Source organism: Patagioenas fasciata, chromosome 10, assembly GCF_037038585.1.
Source record: "Patagioenas fasciata isolate bPatFas1 chromosome 10, bPatFas1.hap1, whole genome shotgun sequence".
Taxonomy (NCBI): Eukaryota; Metazoa; Chordata; class Aves; order Columbiformes; family Columbidae; genus Patagioenas; species Patagioenas fasciata.
The window spans coordinates 12,833,891-12,851,952 of NC_092529.1; the positions used below are offsets into that span (position 1 = coordinate 12,833,891).

At 37.0% G+C, this 18,062-nt stretch overlaps 1 protein-coding gene across 13 annotated transcripts in view; it reads right to left on the reverse strand.

Annotated features, from left to right (window-relative positions):
* Positions 1-5,984: 5,984 nt before the first annotated feature.
* Positions 5,985-18,062, reverse strand: part of ERC2 (ELKS/RAB6-interacting/CAST family member 2) — a 433,731-nt gene continuing 421,653 nt past the window's right edge. For all 13 annotated transcript variants that reach the window (XR_011740737.1, XR_011740732.1, XR_011740731.1 and 10 more), the window contains one exon: positions 5,985-7,997. The gene's annotated coding sequence lies outside the window, so the exon portion shown is untranslated. The remainder of the gene's footprint in view (positions 7,998-18,062) is intronic.

Here is an 18,062-nt window from a genome sequence, read left to right on the forward strand (position 1 = left end):
GCCTCCTGCCTCATGCAAAGTCGTCTGTGCATGCCCAGTGAAGATGGCAAAGCAGCCGAAGAATCACAGGGGTCTTTCAAAAAGAAGTTTTCAAAGACTGCATATGGCACTTCTGTGTGAGGGAATTTAAAGCTAAAAAGTGTGCGAAACACTGCAGAAAGTAGAAAAATCAGTCCTGTATGCCCCTATGCCTGCAACGGAGAATAGCAAAAAGAATAGTAGCAAAGCATAAACATCTTAACTGAAATCATTCCTTGTGATGTATGTAGAGAACAGATGTGAACAAGGATTGCTATGAAAAGGTATCACTATGACCATGACCGTTCACATTACCCAAAAAGCATTTATAATTGATTTCAGGATCTAAGTCCTGTAAAAATTTGCTCACATCAATATTCTTCCATAAGCTATCTGGGCATTTCTAGCCAAAAATGCCAAGGGCTGATATTCGTTACTCAGTTGAGAAGGATTTGGAGTAATTCCTTCTGACTTCAGTAGCATTACACATGGAAACAGTGTAACTTCAGCTCTCTGAATTTATATTCTTAACCTGTTTTAAAGACACTAATGAATATAACAATATTTATAGGCAGAATAGTAAACGATTCTCTGTATTTTAGCAAAATATCTAGTGCAGTATACCTCACATAAAAGGAAGATTGTGAGGTATTTCAATTCATTTACCTTTTAATTGCAATAGCTGATGGTAATCCTAAAGAAAAAAATATGAATACCTGTACAACAATCAGGTCTGAAGAAGAGGCTTCCACTGAAATGTTCATGTTCTTGTGACCAAGAAAAAATTCCTTATCATATGAGCTGGACAGGTCTTTTCCTGTAGTTTTCAGAACTCGATGTTTTATTAACCAAACTCCTTGCTTTAGATTTGAGCTCATGTTCTCTGAGGAAGTACAAGTGGTAATTATGCAAGTCTGTCACAGGCAACATTTACAAGGGAGATTTACAACCTTCAGCTTTCAGATACGGAGACTGGGTGTTTAACTTTGGTGAGAATAACTCTGACATGCTGAATGGCATCAGAATTAGAACAAATCCTATAGAAACTGGCTACCTGGACAGCTCTTGGAATTAGTAACTGTTGTGGTTTCTTTTTTTTTTTTTCTTCCCTGCAGTGACCCCAACTGAAAGACTGGTCAGAATTTAATTTGCTTTAGAAAACAAATTCCTCAGATATAATGCATGTTACTCCCTAAGGCAACAGCAAATCTGTCTATAGCAACAGCAAACTAACCTATAGACTGAAAGATACTTATTTAATTGTAACAAACACCATAAGTGACCACAATGTAGAGACACTATAATGACACACAATCTTAAGAGTTAGTAGGAATAGAGCACTGACCTGGAAAAACAGTCAGGACAACTATAAACAAAATACGTTGTAAATGAATTTCAGTAATGAAACCCTAGATATATTTTCTTATCATAAAGCATTCAAAAAGTCAAGCAGTTTGTTCATCTGTACTTAACTGAGTTCAAAATCTGATATATAGAGGAAATGCTTTGGCTCCATGCTCCTGTAAACGTAGGCATTTGCTCCAGAAAGAAGCAAGTGGGGTACAATCAGAAACTTACTTTTACTCAATAGTCTTTCAGTTCACTTCAATAAAGTCTGGATTGGTTCCTTAATGCACACCCTTATCATCACTGACAACAATCCTGCTTTCACACATTTGATTCATCTAAAGCTGGAGAAGGTATAGAGGCTGGGAGAGTTATACACAAGGAATACAGCTGGTCTGTAATGACTGCATTTCTGTGAGCCTCAGTGGATTGTAATAAGGGTCTTTTTATTAAAACAAAACAAAACAAAATAAAACTGTAAGAGCTGCAGGGCAGTTCTGTGTTCTCTTTTGGCCCGTGTTGACCTCTAACCAAAATCTGGCCATTTAAAAAATATGTACTTCAGCTGTTTTTCTTTATTTTTAGAAGTTTAAAATGGAATATAAAGCCCATAATAAAATGCATATGAGGACACAAATCAATAGACTCGAGAACTACATTAACCCAACCATATAAGTCTTCATTAACAAGGGTGTTCTCCTCATGAAATTCAGAAAATGCTCTTACTCGTACACATATTGTTGTTCATGCTATTATTTATTTCTATAGTAACCAAAGCAGTAAATACAGCAATATTGGACAACAATAATCAAGAAAAAACAAACCAAAACAAAACAAACCACTTATTGCAAAAGAAGACAACTAAGAGCCAAAACAGAGGTGTTTAGATGATAGTGTAATTTGCTATAATAGCTGTTTAGCCACATATTTGGCAAGCCCTGGATAACTCACTTATGAGTAATACATTTGTCCAAATTACATTCAAATAAAAAATAGTTACCCTGCTACATTATCATGCATTCTGCACAGATATTTCCTTTCTATTGATTTTCCCACGACAAGAAGACTTCTTACTGAACTTGGGTTAACTGGGGATTGCTGCTTATTTCTTTTGTGAAGCCCCTCGAAAGTTGGTTAGGTGATGTGAAGCCACACATCATCAGTACTTTGCTATCTGGACCTATCAAACTTCCTTGTGCAGCCTCCCACTCAGCTCTGGGCTGCTTGCTCCATTGGGAGGGGGCTGGCTGCTCTTCTCCAGCCCCAGCTCCCCCAGCACAAGGCAGCCTGCAGCTGCCAGAACATCTGCTGTCTCCTGGCCTTGCTGGGGTGAGTACCAAAAGCACGGCCTTTTTAAAGTTGGACAGTCGCCTCCATTAGAAACTGAATGAGTTCAAAGTTCTTGGATTTGTCCTGAGACTTGTAGCTGCATGGGAATATACGGTGTGATTGTCTGTAATGCAAATTCAAGTGCACATTTCAAAGGGATATATGTGCTGTCTTTAGGGTGTACTGGTGTTTTGCCTGCTCTTCTCCTGTGTCTGTGGTGATATGGTTTTAGAATAGTCTCATTCTGAAGGCAGAGGAATTTTGAAGAGCAAGAAGTGGAAGGAATGTAAAACCAAACCAAGTCAGTCCTTGGATTGGCAAATGCATCCATCAAGGGTGGGCTTCTCAACAGGGCCACTGCTGCCTCAGTGCCTCTAGGCCATACCAAATCTGTAGTGATGGGCCATAAGCTACTCCTGGTGAAGGCAGAGGTTGCCTCTTGTCTGAAAATGTGTATTTGAAAAAGACATGTCTTGTTTGAAAAGGTAGGAGCATGAAATAACATCACTGTGATCTCACAGCAGGAAAATTTGTACAGCAGTCCCCACATCAGCTGTCCTTTTCACAAACAGTCAACTCATGCCCTGGAGATGCGCAGGGCTCCCACTGACTTCATAATGGGAAATATATCTTATTTAGAGATGACTTGGCTTTATTTAGAATGATTTAATACATTAGTTATTAGAATGTTGGTGGTTTTTTGAGAAGCCATATCAACAGGTGAAATACAAGCCATGCTGTTCTTTGACCCTCTGTTTGGTACTTTCTGACAGGTTTCTGCACAGGGCAGGACACAGTGTGTGTAATTAGTGCGGCTCTTTCAGGATCAAATCCTGGACCTGGAGATGCAGTAGGTGTTCTGCAATTGGTTTTTCCAACTCACGTGGGCATGGAGCTGCCTGGGAATTTCACAGTGTATCTGGCTTGAAATGCAAGCCAACACAGGCTTCATTCCCTGAATGTCCCTCACTGCTTCTACATTTGCTTGCTCAAACCTCCAGCGACTTTGGCTTTAAGTCCAGACTGAACAAATAGGCTCTCTTTGGAAGAAACCTCAAGCTCAGAAGATGTTGACTCTTTTTCAGGCTCTCTTCTATAGGGCTGGAGGAGCTCTTAACTCTGTGAACTCAAACTTGAGGCAAGATGTTCCCGCAGCCAGAGCTGCCCTCCGGGAAGCTCCCCGTCCTTGTGACACCCAGCAGACATAAACACAAATACACCATTCCAACCCCTTCCCCTAGGGCCCTCAGAACCCCTTTCTCCAGAGGAAAGAAGGGAGTTCTTGCTGAAAACAATCTTCTAGAAAATGGGCATCAAGAGCCTTTCACAATTTCCCCAGATGCATTGCTGTCTTTCTGTATGTCCTTAGTAGGACACGTTGGCACATCCTGTCCCCTTCACGGTGCAAGGAGGCAGGAGCTGCTCTTAAAGCAGGAAGTGATTAATGCTGAAAATAGAGTAAAATGGGTGTTTCCAATGGAGGGGGATGGAGAGTCCCCTAATACAGGCACCGCCTGAATATAGAACAAGACCATTCTGAAAAACTGTGCAGGTCTAGAAAGAAGATAGAAGCAATTGCTACTCAATTTATAGTATTACAACCCAAAGCTAAGTAGGTGTAAGTGGAATACACAATAAATGTATATTTAGCTGTAGTTAAAAGTGAAACTTAATATCCTATCTTAGTACATAGAACTCTCTTACCAAGAAAACTAATTTATAGGTAAAGAAATAGAGCTTAAAACTAAGAGACTGTGTGTTTTTAAATAACCTAAGTAAAATGCATACTTACTTACCTTTTATTCTCCTGCTGTGTGTGCCCTGAGCTGGTCCAGGGAGTTCTATGAGGTAAGAAATTCCTGTTTAACAAAAGTTCCTTTTCTAAAAAAAGTGAACATAATGGAAACGGGGAACCACTTACCAGGCAGCTGAAAAAGGAGCTGACTGTGCAGAGAATTTCACACCTTATGGCTTTTGGTCAGTAAAGTACATAAACAAAATGTAATTTTCTATGCAATTACACAGGGTCACACAAAAATATTATGTTTTAGAAAGCCACTCAAAAGCATATCACTCTCTAAAAGCCCAATCTAGAAAATGGTTCTTCACTTCAGTAAAGTTGCTCTTAAGCATTTCTGGGAGTGTGGCGTAGGAGACGTTTTCCTTTTTATGCTTTCTTAAACAGTTTATGTGATAGTAACAACAGGAAGATAAATTACTTTGAATGGTAGCAATTAGAGAAATAAGGAGTGTGATAGATTTACCATGTGGAAAACATCTCTCTCACATTTTCTTACAGTCATTAAACCTACTTTTAATGACACAACGCTGATTTCAGAAAGAAACAAAGTTTATTTGATTAATATAAATAAGCTGATCAACACTAAATACTTCCCATACACATGATAACAATGTTATGAACTCTAAATACCTTGGTACTTTATACTTCTATTAGACATTAAATTACAATGACTGTCTAATACATGCCCACTGGTAATTTCTAGGAATTCCTTAGTTTCATATCAATATCCTTAACCGTATATCAATATCACAATCCAGAACATGCCACTCACTTGAAAAAAATATTACAAGCAGCACTATCAAATGAGGATCTAAGGTAAATAGGGAATACTGACCCATTGCTGCAGAACATCACATTCAAACGTCACCCTACACACACAAAAAAACACTGCAGATATACTTTGTGTCAACACATCTGAGATCTTTTCATAAACACTGTTTAAAAAGTAAATTGAAACCCACTTTCAAATGAAAGTCAATGTGCAGGTACGTGCATACTGGATACACAAAATTCATTAAATACAAAATTCATACTGTACATTTAAAGGAAAGAAAGAATGCGCAGTACAAGACTGATCTCACATTAAAATAATAATAATCATCTTAAATATTAACCAAAAGTTGATTTGCTTCTTTACACTTAGAGGGGGGAAAAAAACCTACCAAACATTGCTCAAATAAAATATTTCCCAACATCACAGTGTTTATTGTAAACCCCGAGATTCTATTTTAGCATATGAAAGCATTTTCACCAAGCATCATAGAGTAACACACAAAATGAAAAGGAAACAAAAAAAAAAAAAAGAAAGAAAAAAGCAATGTTAGACAAAATTTTCCTCTTTAGGGGCTAACTTGTAGGCCCTGATAAAAGTTTTGATCGATACTCTCACCAATATGAGCAGAGCAAAAATGCCCCTAAAATAATATCTGTGACAAAATTGGCACATACATATAAATATCTAACTATACAGCTTTGTATCTGTGACCCTATTTCCCTCCCCACCCCCCCAGTTTATTTCCTACTTCAAGTATTCAGTTGCAGAGTTAAGGTAAAGACCTGACCGTAAGAGACACAGACGATTGTCCCCTACTGTGACAACAAATTTGTCATGAGTTTTGTTGTCTGAGTTTCCAAGTGCAACATTTGTCATATGTGCTAAATATACACTCCCAAAAGCTTTGCTGTTTCAAAAACAAGGATCTAAAATGCCATTGATAGTTAAAGGACAAACTTTTTAAACATGAATGAAATTGGGATTATCTATTCTATACTAATTCTATACATTTTACTCTATTTACTGAAGACAGTAGCATCCAGCAGGACTCCTGCTCAAATAAATTGCTCTTTGATTGTACCTAGAGTTATGGTACAAATAAATAAAATATCATCTCTAGATAACAATTTTAAAGGAGTTACTATATGTATGGCTCATGTAGGATGTTTAGGGTTAATTGCACCACAGGTTCAAAAAATAATTTTTCTAAATTCAGTGCAAGACTTCAGGAGTATCCATTTAGATTTCTCTTTTTTACAGCAGCAAAGAAAAACTACTAAGGATTAAGGCCACCCATGCTTAAATTTATTGTTTGTCCTTTAAAAATGCAGATATTCTATTCCCACTCCCATCAGCATGGAAGCATTTCTTCCATGGACAAAAGATGCCTCAATAAAACAGCCACACATTTGCACATGTTTGCCAGACAGACCGAAAATGTTCGTGGAGTTGTACAGATCCTCTCCTCGAGAAGTGGCAGAGATTTGACTATCAGTTATATTCTCTCACTGAATGTAATGACTTCACATTTTTATTTTTCCTTGCATGTGCTTTAAATTCATTTTACTAGATACATATTGTTGATACAAACAGCCTTTTAGTGCTATTTGTTCATTGGTATTTTCTTCTTTAACATCAAAGATTCATTGGGATCCATGTTGGAGACTGGTTTTCAATGCAGAAAACAATAACAAACAGTTCCTCACTTACAGGAGACCTAGTGCATATACTGTATTCACAGCAATATTTTTATTTTTATTTTTATTTTCTTTAAAGAGTCCCAGCTTTAATTGTTGGAAACCTGTATGCATTTGGATGGTAAAAGGTTGATAGATCCTTGTGTATATGTCCAGATATATACATACGTATTTATATACACCTCAAGCTTTTACCATCTAGTAAGAGATACATCTTGTATATAATCTTATATTTATGCTCAAATTAGATGTCCTATGCATTGTCAGAGACACACACCATATTTTCACAAAGATAATCTTTGTCATCAGTTATTAGTACCAAAAATTGATTTCATTTCCAACCTGGCCCAGAGCTTAACACTGGTTATACTATCAATGTTTTTTGCTTTTTGTTTTGATTTTTTAAAAAATTATTATTTTATCAATAGATAAAACAGAGAAAGAAAACAGAGGAGGGTAAAGGCTTGGGTTTTACTTTTTGGAAAAGCCCACATCTAACTAGGGGCAAGATTAATGCCAACACCTGTATATAGCATTTTATTAAGACCTCTCTGATAATCTAGTGCAACAGAAGTGATACTTTAGAGTAGACTAGGTAAAATCAGCAAATGCAGATACCACACCTAAGAGAGTCTGAATTACTTATTGAAATCAATATCAATTTACCAAAATTTAGTTAAATAACCCGTTTAACTGAACTTCATTAAAAAATAATATTCTGAATAGATGGTTTCTTTGTGAAAACAGAATAACTTGCAAGATCCATTAAAAACATAACTGAGGCTCTTAATTTCGACTTGAGTCTCCATTATTTTCCAAAGTATCTAATTTCATAGTAGACTACAAAAAATAATGGAGAAAATACCAATTAATGCAGCATTTTGTTAGATATCGACCTTAGCATTCACTTCTGCACCTGTGATCTTCTCCAGGATATCAACGTCATGTTTGAGATCCAATGCAATAGATTATCATCATTACCTTCCAGTGCTACTTTTTTTTCTTCCTCTTTCACTAGTTCCTCTGACAACTGTAAAAAGGGAACAAAATATTCCAGTTAGTAACATGATTGAACCACATAAAACATCCTAGTTCTCCTGTAATCAGGCTTCTCATAGAAGCTTCATCGGATACTATGATTAAGTGAGGATTTAAATTTTATTTGAACCCATAGGGTGGCAATTAGTTTTACAGCTGATTTGTATGACAAGATTCCTCCTAAATGGGAAAGATTTTAAATTCGAAATATGTGAAATTCTGTGGTGCTTGTGATTCTGTAAATGGTGAGGGGCTTTTTTTATTTTATCTATAAGCACAGTAGCTTTGAAGTGGACATGTTATTGGTAAAACCAAATATTTTTATTTGGCAACTCAAGGAATCATGCATTTATTTCCACTCAGTTCCACAGCACGTGGGAATCTCTAGGGCCTCTAGCAACTCTTCAGAACCAACAGTACTGAAACATTTTACTGTTACATTTTAAGCACTTTAAGTCTACTTTATCTGACAAAACAGTGGAGAAAGGTTTTACGCATAAAGGAACCTTGGAGTTATGAAAAATAAAATATATATCAATCTGTTATAAGTTTTTCAGCCATGCAGTCACTAATCAGTGACTGCCGCTCCTCATGGCTTGGCTGGCAGTGCTGAAATCAAGGACACTGCCAGAGGTGACTGGTGCCAGTCTGAGTCAGTCAATGGAAAGAGTCTGCCTGCTTTCCATGGGCTTTGGGTGAAGCTCTATGTCCAATTGTGACTACAGAGCAAGACCTGAATGATTTTTATTGTTACACTAGTCCTGTTGCAAGCAAACAACACAGTATTCTTGAGCAGTGAATTAATCTTATTCACGTAATCTGTATATCAGATGAGTGGGAGGAATTAAGCGATTCCTTTATGGGGCTATTGTTTATTTATCTACTGACTTTGTTTCTAGAGAAGTACAAATGCATTATGTATGGGATTCTCTGTTATTGCCCTTGCATTTATGTAACCTTGGAAGTTTCCAAAATATCAAATTTTATGAAAAATAAATTGCCATAGAATGCTTACGCTTTTATATATAGCTGAAAAATTGTTAAGTTTTGTAAATAAAACTAGTTGGCTAAAATGCCCCTGTAAATTCTAGAATTGAATTTTTATCAGAGTATTCTGTGAGTAAAGTGAAACACCTTTTACTGAATAAACTTGCAAATGAGTTTAAATTCCTATTTTCAAGTTCATGTCTCTGTGGCAAGTACATATAATGGTTTATATAATACAAACTTAGGTGAATTTTACTTTTCCAATGGGAGGTGGGTACAATTCTTTTGGTTAAAACACTTAGGGACTAATCCAAAGCCCACTGAATTGTGGAAACGTTCCCACTGACTTTAACAGGTTTTGGATCTAGCCCCTGAATGGAGAAAAAAACGACTTCTGCAGAGCTGGAAAGCCAGGGAGTTCCTAAAGTAGATCATGTTACTAGTTCTGGCACATAAAATCTTTGCAAACTTCTTATGAAAACTGTAAGTCAGAGCTTGCATTACGTTTTGTGAACTGTGCATAGCTTCCATTCTTTTGCGTGCCGAGTATTTCTTAATCATCATTCAAAGAGATATATAGGCAAAGGAAGCACCCATATAAATTAACGAGGAGAGTACATTCCAGAAACTGTAGCACAAATGTCTGTATTTTTAACAGGTTTGCTAAAACATAATCACAGCAAATCTTCAATATACTTGATATTTTACAAGCTGAAGTTCCTTTGCAATTAACACTCATTTATGCTCTTAAAAATAAAAATCAGAATAAAGTGTCCAATCTGAGGACCTGCAACAAATCGCAAAGCACGATCTCTCTCCAGCTTGCTCCCCAAATTTTAATTGAGGTTTTAGCATGGAATGAAACCCTCAAATAAACCCCACCCTTTTAATCAACCCACCCATTCATCAGGAAACCATATATGTATTGGAAGTGTAACAAAAACTTGTTCACCACAGGTAGGAAATGCAAAGTATTTCTCAAGTAAGTCAAATAAATATATAAAAGGATATTGCTGTCAAATACCAACTGAGGTTGAGTAAATTAAATTTATATTTGTTTCTTCAATGCTCTGCTTGGTCTAGGTCACTGAACCTTTAAAACAGAAATAAAATTTGGTAACGTACATTGGGCCTGAGATTCAGCAGTGGTCCAGCTGAAATTAATGTCTTACAAGTTCGGCATCTCTAACAGTCCATTAGATACCAGTCAACAAAAACAGCAGAAGGATGTGAAGATATAAAAGTGTAGTAGCCCACAAATATTTGTTCAGATTGTTTTTCCTTTGGATAAAGACACCTGCCTGATTACTACTTTTTACCTCCAATCCTTTCCTCTCAGCAGTGATTTGCAGAAACAAGCTGGAGAGGGTGGGTAAACACAAAGGGGTTAAAGGGGAAACTGTTTAATAACAGTAGTAAAATGCAGGCTATTTTTGACATCTGGGTTCATGTCCATTATGCTCCATATGCTTTCCAAATGTTTGCAACAAGCACCCAGATACAAAAACAGATACCCATTCACATAGGCTTAAATTGCCCTCTCCTAACCTGTTACACATGGTACCTACATAAAAGGCCAACAACTGATATGGTAATTAGTGAGTCAGAAAGAGAGGGAATAGCCAGTTTATTGCAGGGAATTGGTATCTGACCAAATGTTAGTAGAGAAGGATATCATTAATGAAAAGCTCTAAGGGCTATTTCAGCTCCTTAATCTATGACAAGGCATCTGCATTATAATGTGACATATTTTAAAAAGCTGTCAGGATGAATTCCTCAGTTTCCTTCTCTAGACTCATTCATCATTACCGCAAACAGAGTACCAAAAAATGGTGGGAAATTATTTCATTTTCTGGAAATGAATAACTAGACTGAAAAGCAGCAATTCAAAAATAAGGCTATAAGTCTTCCTCAAGTGACCTCCCAGAGCTCAACTGAGCCTCTTGCAACAACAAAATCTACATGACATGAAGAAAAAAAAATCATTCTCAATTTTCTCTTTTGTCTGTCCAAACCATGCAAAGAATGACAAATTAACTTAGACAAAATCCTGGCATGGTACTGTTCTGAATTCTGCCATTAGCTTATTGTCTGACTAAGGAAAAAGTCATATCATTTTTCTGTGTCTAAGTTGCTCTTTGCTACAGCGGGGATAACATAAGGTTCCTCACAGGAATTTGCAAGGGTTAATGTTTGTAATGTGCCTTAATAGTCTCAGTTGAGTGCTAAGTATTATTATTTTTCAGTTTCTGCATTTGATTAAAACTGAAATAACATAGTAAAAATTAAATTAATATATTAAGTTACAAGTAAAGAGCAAGCATGTGGTTTGTGGAGCTACTTGTAACACTTTTAATATGAACATGTATTACAGACTAGGTGATTCCCAAGGTCTGTAATGACATGTACCATGTGGGCATAACTCAACAACTGCAGAATTCCCCCAGATGTTGGATTCAGCCAAAAATCTGTTCATGGCTTCTGTGCAAGCCCAGAGCTCGCAGCAGTGGGAGCGCTGCTGACTGCTTTTCCCCTGCCCCTGAAGTGCAGTTGCAAACATGATCACAATCCAGATATTTGCAACTTGGCACAAGAAACGATATTCGGTAGCACAGATCTGCTGGAGTCCTCTCCACTATACAGTGCCCTTCACATAAGACATGGAAGTGGCATGATATGTACTATTTGAACTTCTCTGTCATTAGAGTCCCAACAATAAATACTGGTTTTGCTACTTCCTCCTGGCCTAATTCTCATGGAAAGAGTGAAACCCACCTCTCACTTTCTAAAGAACACAGTAACCTGTTAAAGCCTGTTACATTGATGTGAAAATCTTTAGCAAGGAGGGCCAAGAAGAGAAATAATTAAGTCACGAAGTTGTATCTAATCTATGTAGAAAACTTTCAATGCTGAGATGCCAAAGACACCTAAGACACTTGTTGAGCTGAGTGAAAAGGTAAAATCTAGTTTAAGTTTATAGCATTCCTTCAGTGTCCCTCTAGGAGTTTGGCTTTTTGCCAGTGTTCCTTGTTAAAAATTTGTTAAACGTGTTTGGCATTAATGCAAACACAAAGTGCTCATTTGTTACAAATTCTATTGGAATGCATTCATTTAAGGCAATGAAGTAGTTACCAGAAAAGAAAAAATGTTCATTAAGTACATTTTAAAAATACAATGATGTATGCGGTGCATAACTATGGCGCCCCAGTGGCTATATAAATATCTGACAGAATAACCACAAGTTGTGTTTGGTTTGAAATTGGAATCTTTTAAACATAACCGATAGAACAAAAACTGGTTTTGTTTGTTGTCAAAACTGATGTTAGTCTTTCTTGTTTAGAACTAGTTAAAATAACCAAAGTTTAGGCACACAATTTCTTACATCTCAAATCAATACAGACCACAGGTTAAAGTAATGCTAAAGGAAGTTTCTTGGTTGGAACGGCAAGTGCAGCACTGCACATTATCTGAAGAACACTGAACACAGAAAGTAAACACCCTACTTGGAGGAGAACAAATTTTCGTCATTCTTAAAAACTCCACTTAAGAAAATGTTACCTGGGAGATCTGCAACTGTCTGACAACTCAGGTACACCTAGGCAAAGGTGTCCTGCTCTGCTCTTCATGCACTAACCCTTTCAGAAAATAACTAGCTCAAACCTAGTTTACAAAATCCTAATAACAAATCTCTCTTTTATAATAAAGTGAAATATCTCTGATGATTAGTTTTCATTTTGAATAAGCAATTCTGAAGTGTATTTCTTAGAGGCTAGAAAATATTTTCTTAGCTGCAGTGTAAAAGTAGGACATTTTTCTTTTCTGCTTTTTCAATGATTTATAGTATACTTACAATAAAGCTGAAAAATGGTAAATACATGAGTAAAATATACTTTAAAAGAAAGATCCAGAAACTGTGTGGCTTAATTAAATATTGAAAGGTTCACAAGAAACATCAGTATAAGAAGTTATTTATAAGGACAAAATTAACTTTGTTCCAATTCTGGCAAAGAAATTATTTACCCCATTTGTTGCTATATATGTTTTAAATTCATTATACAGTAAACTTCAGAAGGATCTGCAGCTGGTAGTAGAATCACTGCATGAATATGGTGAACTTTCCATATTGCAATGATGCCAGAACTGTTAATCTGAATTAGGGATAAAAACAGATACCACTGGGATGAATAAAATCAAATGGATTCAAGCCCTCTAGAGAGTGAGAGTCCTTGCAAACTACTGTACAATTATATGTTGAAATTAGATGAAGTTTATGAACCTTGAGACTATTTGGACAAGGATGCCTTCTATACTGTGAATGTTCATAAATCAAAATTAGACAAGTGGTATATGAGTTGAAAGACAGATTTTTTTTTTTTAAATAAACCTTTTCTTTTCATAAAACAGGTCTAGTCCAAATCAAAGCTCTTCAGAAATATGAGAAAACTCAGCACATATTCTTCAATCTGTCACTTTCACACTGAATTAAAAGAGGGTTATGGAAAACCTTAAGGATGGCTCCAGAGTAGCACTTGTTGATGGGCTGAGCTGGAGCAGAATGAAGATGATGAAGAATTTCCAGTGACTCCAGTGGACCTGAGAGCAGCAGTGACTCAGCAGGGCAGGGCATGGAGCTCTTTGTCAAGACATTTACGACTTCCTTAAAATGTGGCATGTGAGACCATTATGACTTTTTTTTTTTCTTTTTTTTTTTTTTTAATGAAACAGAAGTGACAAATAAAGAAGAGTTTTTTTGGTAAAGTGGTTCGAACAACAAGAATTCCCCATGTGATCCTAAAAACTGTCAATAGCAGAGATTACTTAATGAAATTTGAAGGAGCCTTTTTCATCCTTGCTGATGTGGAATGCCATTTATTCTTATGCTAGGGACTAATTAGGGGCCTTTTTTGAAGATCAAGGTTTTGCGATTTCTGCTTCTTAATAACATGGTTTGCCTGTCTGCCACCTGGGACAAGGCAAGGCACTCTCTCTACCTCCTGAACAGCAGGCACTGCCTTAGGCCATTGCAAGTGCAGGCAGGAAACCGATCCTGCCTTTTCAGTCCTTTAACTCGTTCACCACCAGCCCTCTGCAAGCCCACTCAAAGTCCTGAATAGGCAGTGACCAATCCAGCGGGAAAACATCAATTTAACATAATGCAAAAATCATGTGGCTGGAAATCTGACATTAAGAGCAAAAGCAATGTATTGGCATAGCGATAAAGATGGCATGAGAAATCATGCTCTGCTTATTGACTGGGCTGAACGCAAGTGGCAGTGCTTGCTGAAAAGCCACATACCACTTGCTGTGCTCCAAGCAGACAGACAGTTTGTGTTTCTGGTGGCTGGGAAAAGAAGTGGTTAAATAGAAGCTGTGTCAAGCCCCCAATCTAATAAGTCATCTTATTAGGAAGTTGTGATGCCCTGTTTGCCCTAGCCTGTGGCTTGTCTGCTCCACTGAAAGGTCTCCTGCTGGGACCTTTGTGGCATTATATGAGGTAGAGAAGGCTGCTGCAATATATGAGCCTTGGTTTTGAGCAGCCAAAACAGCAGGAGAACTAAGCTGCAAAGAATTAAACATGTAACAACTTTGTAAAAGCACAGACAGTGATTGAGGTTGGCCCTTTTGCTGTTGACACATTCTGGCCCCTGTAGGTTGTGGTCACTAAGCCCATTAGAGTTGCAGTGTGGCAACATCTAGTTCAGCAAGTTCAATGTGCTTCTGTTTTATTTCTAAATACTGGATGCAAGCTGGCAGTGATAGGAGAGCGGAATACGGCACCAGAAATATGTCATAAACACAGTCGTCATTGTCAGGGATGTGAAATTACTTTTCAAACTATTTATTTTTGGCAGATGGATGTTAGGTTTATTTTTGCATTTGTTAACTGAAATTTAATTGCAACTTGCTACATGTTTTGTTTAATGTAAAAACAAAAAAAAAAAACAAAAACAAAAAAACACAAACCCTCAAGATTCTGTTTTCTCTTAAAAGAGAGGACTGAGAATTTTCACTGGATAGAGAAACCTTTGTTGCTAGAAATTAATTGCAAAACGAAAACAGAAAAAAAAAGCAAACCCACTAAAATCTCAGCTGGGATAAGTTTCACTTATGAGCATCTAAGCATCCGTTTATTTAAATTGACACTCCCCAGTGCTCTTATTTTTTCATAAGATAAAATATATATATTGAATTCAGATTTTAAAAACTGGATTGTGAAATGGACAAGAAAGATGAATTAAATTAATGAAAGGAGATAATACAGATGTAACTGAGGGGCAGGTTTAAATTTTAAACTCTAATGTGAGATACCAATTAGAAGAATACCCTGTCTCCCAAAGGACTAAATTATTTTCAGGGAACAGTGCAAGGTTGCTCTTACACTTTGGTAGGAATGGTCATGGTCTCTGAGCTCTGAAGGTTCTGTTTGCCTTTCAAAGCTGCATTGTGGTCTCATGCTTCGTAAGTTCCTGCAGATTCATCACTGCCAGGACTTACCAGTCTGTCCATATGAAGCAAATGATGACTTGGCTGAACACTTGTGTATCTGCTACATTTGTCTCTCTCTCAAGCCTGTGAGGTGTTGCCACTGCCCTCATTCCCAAATGAGCTACTGCTTATGTAAGAGGTTAGATGTGAAGAGAACCATAAAGATGGGTCATAACTGAAGGAGGGAAGGGGTTGGCAATTGTTCATTCTGTCCACACGCATTTCCCTGGTGCCCACCCTGTTTCTCTCAGGGTGAGGTAACAGGGTTTTGCTCAGGCGTAGTCACCCTTTAGGTGCAGCCAGCTCACTGCTGCTGGCAGCACCGCTGAGGGCTCAGGACATTCCGGCTTGCTGATCCACAGAAATGACTGTTCACTCCTTTCGGAGGGACAAAAATGATGTCCAAAGCAAAGCACGTTCTTTCTTGGCCACTGGTGATCAAGGAGTGTTTCTTTTCTGTTCTTAGGAGTTCATCTGAGCCAAGCAAGGCTATAACTGTGGCTACGATCTATGGATGAGGGGAATGTCTAGAATTTGTAGAAATTACTTTTTCTGTCCTCTTTTTAGATTTGCTGCTAGTTTGGGACTAGAAGGAAATTCTTAAAATCTCGTACATATTTGTCTGGTTGTAGAGAGTATAACTTGGTTTTCACCTCATGCATCCTACCAGAGTCAGTCAATATTTAATAGCTAAAATTGGCTGGTTGTTTTGCTTGGATAACCCTTGGTACTGTGGCTGTCACCACACTCTGTTGTTAGAAGCATATTGGTTATTGGATGTTTTACTAGAGTAAATACTAATAAATTTGGTGGTTGTGGTGAGGAAGTTTAATCCAAAAGCATTCCAGCCAACGAGCAGGCATACAAGGGCTGTACTCCTTCTTTTGAAGTACCCAAAGGCTGGATGGAATCAGGAGGAAGAGGTGGTGATGGCTGAGTGCAGGTTTGAGGTACTTCATGTGTGGGCCTATTTCTTCCCTTAGGAAAAGACTGAATTCTTGGCTAGAGAGGACAAGACTTCTTGGAAAGTGCTGGGCATAGCATGATGTCCTTAGGGCATATGACTCCACCAAACTGGCAGAAGTTTGCTGGGGTTATCTTTTTTTTTAAACCAAATAATAATACTAAAATTAATAAAGATGCATCTAATGGCTTGTGTCTGCTTTTCCAATCACATTAGATTCCTTATCTTCTAAAGCCGAGAATAAGCTAATGAGCTATGCAGATCTGAACATTTGTACCAAAAACTGTATGTCCCTATCTATACTTCATAATTTACGATACTTCATAATTTAGGAAAAGTATTAACATGCCATTTAATTAGTTTTCTCTGCTAGTTAATAGCCCCACAATCTTTAAAGTTATCCTATCATTTATATTTAAATACTAATTGTGCTGTGGAGGGCATTGTGAGGTATACTTATAATATTACTAATCATATAAAAGAAATCAATATGTCAAAGGATAGCTCAGAGTTTTGTTATATGCCAAAAGCCTATTTTACAGTAAATGAGATATACTTCAATCTTCTTCCCCTCCAAATTATTCTAAATAGTTTTTATTTTGTATTCATGATATGAATGTGAGGTGTGATATTTACATTTGCACCTTTTAACATAAAGAAGAAAGAGACACAGCTAAGGAAAGTGTTAGTAGGTTGGGTCTATTTGAAGTAAGACCAATGCTGGATCCACTTAAAACTCCTCAAATTGCTAAAGCATTACAATGACTGTGTGTGGCAGCATGAACATGACCATACATGCTTGACAGCTACTTATTTTTTTAAATACCCATCCAAACAACATGCAGCATTTGAAATCTAACTTGTGTGGTCTAATTATGCAATAATTTTTATACTTTAGGCCCCAATATTACAAGCTTTTCCATAATTATGGTCTGCCCACGCATTTCTCAGTGCATGATAGAGAAGACTTAGGGCCCAGTTCTGGTAAGCAAACAGGTATATGTTTTTGTTTTCACTCTGAGACTTAAATGAGCATCTAACATTAAGAGAATGCTTAAGAGTCTATCCTGAAAGGGACCTTACAAGCTATCCTTTTAATAAGGGCATGTATACAATATGCACAGTTATCAGCATACCAATAAAAATCACTATTGCATAAAAGAAAATAATAAAATAGCAATAAGCAACTTTTTTAAGCAAAATATTTCTCCCCTGATCTCCAAACACTGTATTTTTAACCATTTATGAACTCAAAAGCATGCAAGTACGTAACAGTTAGCAAGATCAGAGTCTTAGATTGCAAGATTTCCAAAGCAGATACTCAGACCTTTCGTGTCAGTGTTCAACTACAGGTAAACATATACAACTAAAAATATGAACTTCATTCTGAAATCATGCATGTACAATTACAAGAGCAACATTTTTTGCTTGATGCATTTACAATTTGATGCATTGCAATTAAACTGTATTTAGCAATACAAGACTAGTAAATTTATTAGCAAAAATAATCACCACAATTCAATATTAATCACAGCTTACACTGAATAGTATTTTTTCCCTATGCCCATTTTCTTTCCTTCTCAATCTCCCATTCCAACAGCACAGACCCTCTATATTCTT